The sequence below is a fragment of the Acanthaster planci genome, linkage group LG03 (genome assembly GCF_054643075.1).
Source record: "Acanthaster planci isolate LZ-2023a linkage group LG03, COTS_SCS, whole genome shotgun sequence".
In the NCBI taxonomy this organism is placed as follows: Eukaryota; Metazoa; Echinodermata; class Asteroidea; order Valvatida; family Acanthasteridae; genus Acanthaster; species Acanthaster planci.
Genome location: NC_141779.1, coordinates 2,196,820 through 2,205,282, shown reverse-complemented (window position 1 = coordinate 2,205,282; position 8,463 = coordinate 2,196,820). Strand labels below are relative to the sequence as shown.

Sequence of the window (8,463 nt, the reverse complement as noted above, 5' to 3'; positions counted from 1 at the left end):
TTGGCAGCTATTTCCCTAACTACTGCAAATATGGATACGAAACTTATATGTATAAATAGACAAACATGTGGCCTTTCGGATGACAGCAAGATTGCCAGATTTAGATAATTCTCAGACATTTCATGCTCGAATATATGAAGCATTCTCTGCGTGGGATAAGGACCATTATAGCGCAGACGAAGCCAGAATTCCGCAAAAAGGATGCAGTTGGAAAAGAACTCGCACTTCCTTTGGCAGCTATTTCCCTAACTACTCCAATATTTAATCTAATATTTCCTTAACTATTCCAAATATGGATATGAAACTTATATGAATGGATAGGAGAACATGTGGCCTTTCAGGTGACAGCAAGATTGGAAGATTTCGATAATTCTTAGAGCTTTTATGCTCGATTATATCAAGCATTCTCTGTGCGAGATAGGACCGTTATAGCGCAGACGAAACCAGAAATCCGCAAAAAAAGGTCGCAGTTGGAAAAGAACTCGCACTTCCTTTGGCAAGTATTTCCGTACCTACTCCAAATATAGATATGAAACTTCTATGAGTGGAGGGGGGAACATGTGGCCTTTCAGATGACACAAAGATTGCCAGATTTAAACAATTCTCAGACCTTTTATGCTCGAATATATGAAGCATTCTCTGCGTGGGAATATGACCAGTATAGCACAGACGAAGCCAGAATTTTGCAAAAAATATCAAACAGTCAGACAAGAAGTGGCATTCCCTTGGCAGATATTTCCCTAGCTACTGCAAATATGGATATGAAACTTAAATGAATGGACAGGGGAACATGTGGCCTTGCAGATGACACCACGATTGTCAGATTTCGATAATTCTTAGACCTTTCATGCTCAAATACATGAAGCATTCTCTATGCAGGATAAGGACCGTTATAGCGTAGACGAAGCCAGAATTCCGCAAAAAGAAGAGGCAGTTGGAAAAAGAAATCGCACTTCCTTTGGCAGCTATTTCCCTTACTACTGCAAATATGTAAATTAAACTTATATGAATGGATAGACGAACATGTGGCCTTTCTGATGACATTAAGATTGCCAGATTTAGACAATTCTTAGACCTTTTATGCTCGATTATATGAAGCATCTTCTGCGCAGGATCATGACCTGTATAGCGCAGACGAAGCCAGAATTCCGCAAAAATATGAAACAGTCAAACAAGAATTGGCACTTCCTTTTGCAGATATTTCCTAACTACTGTAAATATGGATATAAAACTTATATGAATCTATAGAGGAAGATGTGCCCTTTGAGGTGACACAAAGATTGCCAGATTTCGATAATTTTAAGGCCTTTTATGCTCGAATATATGAAGCAATGTCTTTGCGATTACATGACCCGGTATACCGCAAAGTCAGAATTACGCAAAAATATAAGGGTAATGTATGGAACAACGCATGTACAGGGTATCTATATTGCCTTGCAAATGAACAGGAGTCCCTATAATGACAGTAATCTACGGAGTGATGCATTTATTTAGAACAACATTCTAACACACTGGAGTCCCTGTAGTGAGGGTAATCTATGGAGTCCCCATATTGATGGTAATCTATGGAGTCTTGCAGGTATCTTCCTTCTCATCCTTTGGGACACAATAATGACAGTAATCCTTCCAGCAATGTGTGTATCTATATTCCTTTGCTTATGAACTGGAGTGCCTATAATGACCGTAATCCATGGAGTCTCGATAATGATGGTAGTCTATGGAGTGATGCAGGTATCTTCATTCTCATCTTTAAAAAATTTGGACCCCATATAATGACGGTAATCTACGGAGCAATGTATGTATCTATACTCCCTTGCTTATAGACTGGAGTCCCTATAATGACGGTAATCTGTGGAGTCTTCATTTTGACGGCAATATATGGAGTGATGTATGTATCTACATTTACATTTACACTGGAGTCCCTATAATGACGGTAATCTGTGGAGTCCCCATTTTGACGGTAATATATGGGGTGATGTATGTATCTTCCTTTACATTTACACTGGAGTCCCTATAATGACGGTACTCTGTAGAATCTCCATATTGAGGGTAATATATGGAGTGATGTATATGGATCTACTTTTACATGACTATAGTACACTGGAGTCCGTATAATGACGGCAATCTGTGGAGTCCCCATATTGACGGTAATATATGGAGTGATGTATGTATTCTACATTCTCATGGTGATACAATGTTGTCCCCACATTGACGGTAATCTATCGAGTGATGTTTGTATCTACTCTCTCATGCTGATACTCTGTTGTCCGCATAATTACGGTAAATGTATGGAGTAATATATCTATCTACAGCGTGTCCCAGAAAAAACTTCACCCTGAAGAAAGGGGTTAATATGCCCATACCATGAGATATTATTATAATGACTGATGCACATATAATTTATGGACTAATTTTTGTATATACATTCTCATGCTGATACACTGATGTCCTCATATTGACGGTAATCTATTGGAATTATGAAGGTATCTTCATATTGATAGTAATCTAATCTAGCTAATACACTAGAGATCAAATAATAACGGTGATCTATGGAGTCCAAATATTGACGATGATCTGTGGAGAGATGTATGTATATACATTCTCATGCTGACTTTTGTCCCCATATTGATGGTAACCTATGGAGTCTTGCAGGTATCTTCATTCTCATCCTTATAAATTTCGGACCCCATAATGTTTAGGTTAAGGGTAGGGCATCAAAAAGGCGCCGTATCTTTCTAACTCAATCGCAAAATTTCTAAATACCTGCACGATTTGAGTCTTGGACTATTGACGAATTGATTTCTTGGAAAAATTTAGATTTGTTGAGCTTCAGTTATGCTGAAATTCTTAGGGGGAATATATCAAAATGCAGCAAATGGGCCAGGGGGAAATATGTACAACTTTGCTTTTCAAGCTAGGGCTATAAAAGGACTCAATATCTATATAACTAAATCGCAAAATTTCCTAATACCCCCACAATTTGTGTCTTGGACTACTGAGGAACTGATTTCTTGAAAACGTTAGATTTGTGGAGCTTCAGTTGTGTTGGAATTCATAGAGGAATACAGCGTATTGCAGCAAATGAGAAAGGGAGACACATGTACGATTTTTTTTAAAGTTAAGGGTAGGGCTATAAAAAGACTCAATATCTGTTTAACTAAATCGCCAAATTTCTAAATCCTGCACGATTCTAGTCTTGGACATTTATGGAATTTCTGTCTTGACAAATTTAGGATTTTGGAGCTTTAGTTATGTTGGAATTCATTGGGGAAAGCCTCGTAATGCCCCGAATGTGGTAGGGTCAAAATAATATGTGCAAATTTCTTAAGTTAAGGCAGAGGAAACAAAAGACTCAGTATCTGTCTAAATAAATAGCTAAATGTGTAAATACCTGCACTATATGAGTCTTGGACTATTCAGGTTGTGATTCCTTGAAAAGGCTAGATTTTTGGAGCTTTACTTTTAAATATTCAGACGGGAATACATTGGAATGCAGCGAATGAGGTAGGTTAAAATATGTACGAATTTCCAAAGTTGAAGGAAGGGCTAAGAGAATACTCAATACCAGTGTAACTAAACAGCCAAATTTCAAACTATCTGCACGACTTGAGTCTTTGACTATTGAGGAAATGAATAAATACCTAAATAATTAAATTACCTAAAATTAAAAGTCCTAAATAATAGTACAATGGAACAAAGCGAATCAAAAGAGGTGAACAAAAAAACAAGCGGTGGAATGCAAACGTTTCCTGACTTCGTTTCATTTTCCTGAAACTTTAAATACGTAAACGAATGGAGAACAAGTGCCCTTTCAGTAGCTGTCAAGAACGCTACATTTTGACAATTTTCAAACCTTATACTGAAACATATGGAGCCATTTATGCACGGAAACACGAAGGGTAAACTAAAAAGTAGTGGAACAAAAACCCTTGCCTACCTTTGCTAATGTTCTATATCTAGAACAGCTAGATGATTAAAATGTCTTCAATAAAAAGTGGAACTTATTCTCTGTCAGGCAGTACTAGAATTGCCAGATCTGGAGAATTTTAAGACTTTTATGCTCAAATATCTGGAGCCATCTTTGCCTGGAAAGGGGACTGTTAAAATGAGGCAAAAGAGAATTGAACAAAAGTTAAAAGCAGTAGGACAAGGTTTGCCTTTTTCGCCAACATTTTCCTAACATGGACATGAAACGTGCTCTTTTACACGCAACTTGGATTGCCAGATTTAGACAATTTTCAGACGTTCTTTGGTCGAACATATGGAGCGGTATTTGCGCGGAATGAGGAATGGTAATGTGGGGACGAATGCAAAAATTCACAAAAACAGCAAGCAGTCTGAAAAAATTCGTCCTCTTTCTCCCATATTTCCCTAAACACACCAAGGATGGATATGAAATTTATGTTAATCGTTAGAGCATGTGCTCTTTTGAGTAGTGGTAGGATTGCCCGGAGAAAGGTGAGAAAAGCGTGGAGAAAGGTCAAAGGCCTAACAAGCAATTAGAGATCCCTGGCCTTCTTTTTCGTATATTTCCCCGGTAAGTAAAAATATGGATACAAAACTTACATCATTCGATACACGAAGGTATGCCCTTTCAAATGTCGCTCAGATTGCTAGATTTGAATCATTTTTAGACATGTAATGCCCAGATATAGGGTGCCATATTTACTTGGGAAGAGGACCGGTAAAATGTGACAGCGGAAAATTGCACATTAAAGTAGCAAGCATCAAGCCGTCTGTGCGCAGGAACAGGATCAGTACAATTTGCACAAAGGAAGAATTGCATAAAAAGAAGAAGCAGTGATACAACTCTGCCTTATTCTGTGGATACTTCCCTTCACAATAACAAATATGGATCTGAAACTTAGACCAATGGATAGAGGAATATGTACCGTTTTAGAAGCTGCCATGTATCACATTTAGACAAATTTCTGAACGTTTATGCTGCTGGGAAGAGGACCGATGAAGTGTGGACAAAGGACAAATCGCACAAAAACAGGAAGCACTAGCTCAGACAAGAAGTCTTGCCTTGTTATGATTATGAAACTTTAATGCATAGAGGAGCATGTGCCCATTGATTGCCATCATGCTAACCACAATTTAACAATTTTCAAACTTTTTAAGCTAGAATATTATCGGGATCACAATGAGCGCTTATGAGGCACAGTAAGGTGTTGACAAAGGAAGAATTGCAACATCACACGCAGCAGTGGGACAACTCTTACCTTCTTTTGCGGGTATTTTCCTAGCTTCAGTTTAAATATGGACAGAAAGATTACATCAATGATAAGATAAACATTTACCCTCTCCGTCGATATCAAGATCAGCCCATTTTGACCATTTTGAGACTTTTTACTGTAAACTCAGTTATCGAGAAAAACGAAGCGGCAAATACAGACCGACTGCCGAGTGTCTTAAGGAAACTCTGACCCCCAATCATAAATATGTCTCTTCTGTTGCCATATGGGAATGAAAGTTTTTTGAGTTTTTTTGGCATATAACCTTTCCAAGACTCCAGGATCAGCCAATCGCTTGAACATTTGATATCGGATATAGAGACAACGTGGCGGCAGAGGCAGAGTGTGTGACGTTTGTAGCATGCAAAATCAAACAAAATATGAAGCCTACATGTATTTGTTCAATGTTTCCAAATGTGGAAATAAGATGTGGGTAGTGAAATGTGTATCCTTGTCCAGTCATGCCAAGCTCGCCCATTAGGATCATTTGTTAACCTACTTAATCTCCGAGATAAAAACTCTTCGACCAAAAGAGACCAACCAACGTGTGTACAATGAGGGAAACACTTTCATTTATTCGGCATTTTCCAGGATAAAGAACAAAAATTAAACAAAACACATGACACACATATACTGAAATCACAAACACAAACTTACTAATGCCCGGAGAGGAAACAGTTAATCCAATAACTGTCATCCGTAAGCCTTCCTTTCTGAAGCTCCAGGTTTTACATAATCGTGCACACACATACACAATAAAGTAAAAGCACAAGATTCAAGAAATGGCAAATAAATAAATCGAACAGAAAAAATAAATTAGTTGGCAAAATAAGATAAATATGACATACAAATACATTAAAATAACAAAATAAAATTAATTACAGAAACAAATCAATCAATTAAACAATAAGTACCCCAAAACAATAAAAAAAATTACTGTGTAAAAACCAAAAAAAAGAAAGACACCATGAAATAACAAAATACAGTTGAATACCGACAAAAGCAAAACCATTGACACATCTGGCCAACATGGCAAATCCTAGGTATTCAAATCCCCCCATTTTGTGCTTCCTTGCACCAAACAACACAGTGACCCTCCCACAACTTGCCAGTCCCAACGACCTTATTACAAAGGTACTCCACTGTAAATTCAATCAGTACTCTGTCAAGTTTCATATACTTTCAAATTCAAGTGGATACTTGGTAAGTTGATCCGGTGTTGAAGGGTTATTTAAACCACTTCAGTTGTCGAACGTTCAGGTACATGTAGTTTATCTCAAGAGCATGTAATTGGCAAAATGTGAAGTTTTTGCATTCGAGCCCTCAGGTTTGTCCAGCCTGATCGTTTCAATATACCACCTGTTCACTAAGACTATTTCACGGTCAAAAGCTCTATGAAGACCTCTAACAACAAATGTAAGCAAAAGATGGATGCTTTTAGATTCACGTAAAGACAAATTCAATGTACATATGCAACCAATCCGCGTAATCCATTTTAAATCTTCTTCACTAGAGAATTATCCTGGTTGCTCAACGTTGAATTTTGTTCTAAGTTGTCAATGTATAAGGTTTCTGTTGTGAAGGTACCAGATAGGCTACTTGTATTCCAGAATAGTCAACACTAGAAACTTGCAAGATGAAAGCAAGACATACTAAGTCTGTTTGATTTGGTAGTGACATAACAAGATTTTCCCGAGAAATTTTGTACTCATTATCAGCTTCAAACTGCATGTTAACTAAGGTACAATTCAGGTCCACTATTTTCTTTGACCATCCTAGTATAATCAAAACTTTGGTTTCCCTAGTAATGTATTGAGATGCATTTTACTAGCATGACAACATCTTTGGTAGCCATGAATATCTTGAAGGTCACCAGACTGACATTATACTGGCCTATACACAAGAGCACTGTTACCAAATAAAGTGCTAGCTGACACGATGTGATAAGGAAAGTCGTTGGTATACATAAGAACTGGATTGAGCTCAAGACACTTCCTTGAGGTACACCAGATGGTACAGAAAAACCATGCAAAGTAGCAACCTTTCAACAAAACCTTTTGTTGCCACCACAAGACAATCGGTCACTGCAACAGTTGCAAATTACCAGTTCTGTTATGTTGAGGAAATCAAAATCATGCTGTTGTTACTTTTATTGCCCCTAAAGGCTCAGTGCTCTTATACAACAGATATTGCAGCCGGAATTCGCTCATGCTATTCCAGAACAGACAAGATAAGAAAGTGATGATAGAGGTTGAGCATGTCACAGCATGGAGCGTATCACTGTTCAACCAACAGCAGAAGACTAACGAGTAGAACAGATAAGCACAGTGCTAGAGTCCAAATCTTGGCCGTAATTGTGGTACTGAGTACAGGCGTAAACAAATCACAGACAAATGTTTAATTAGGATGACATGATTCAAGACTAAAGGCATCACATGAACAATAAATGACAAAAAACCAAAATTACCAACAAGCCAATAAAATAACCTCAAAAGGAGGGCACAAAGGACTTGATTAAAACTGGATATTTTTTAAATGAGTAAATTCACATGATTTAAAAGAACGAGTAAAGACAATTCTTTTCTTAGCATGGCCTTCACTTTGCGGGATAATTTTCTTACGTTTGGAAATATGGAAATGAAACATTCTCCTAAGATTTTTTTTCTCTTTTTTGGGCTGTCATTTCGATCACCTGTGTGGAGACTACTGTTTCCTTTGCTCTGGTTAATTTGTCTTGTTAACGATATGACCATAAACGGGGGTAATAGTAGTTTATTTTACTTTTGCAGTCCCTGATGACCCACATGACTGATATTTGTCTCGTTATGTATTCGGATGTTTATCCCTGGTCCCTGCTACTGCTTATATTTACTTGTATTTGTGCTTTTGTTGTTTTTACATAAATTTTGTTTAATTTTGCTTTGCTTGTTCTTGTGATGGTCAAATAAATAAGAATTGAAGAGATGGTACCCATCACGATTAACCAAGGTAAACCTTTTGACCATTTGAAGACTATCGTCATATACACAGGCCAAACTAACTACTATAACAGATTGACTAACAAGTACAAGAGGGAGAGGATTACTAGCAAACCAAATGACTGACCCAAGCTTTCTCCTTCGTTTGTGTATAGTTCTCTTGAATGTAGGAATATCAGAATGAAACATTCTTCAGTGGATATGTTCAACAAAATGACAACAAGATCAGTTGATTTTCACCAACCCTA

The 8,463-nt window shown here is 37.4% G+C and overlaps 2 long non-coding RNA genes across 9 annotated transcripts in view; one reads left to right on the top strand and one right to left on the bottom strand.

Annotated features, from left to right (window-relative positions):
• The window catches only part of LOC110985198 (uncharacterized), a 235,219-nt gene that overhangs the window by 107,683 nt on the left and 119,073 nt on the right, over positions 1-8,463 (top strand). The gene's annotated exons all lie outside the window — the stretch shown is intronic.
• LOC110990889 (uncharacterized) overlaps positions 5,788-8,463 on the bottom strand; it is a 445,142-nt gene continuing 442,466 nt past the window's right edge. For all 3 annotated transcript variants that reach the window (XR_015424673.1, XR_015424672.1, XR_015424675.1), the window contains one exon: positions 5,788-7,599. This is a non-coding gene — a long non-coding RNA (uncharacterized LOC110990889). The remainder of the gene's footprint in view (positions 7,600-8,463) is intronic.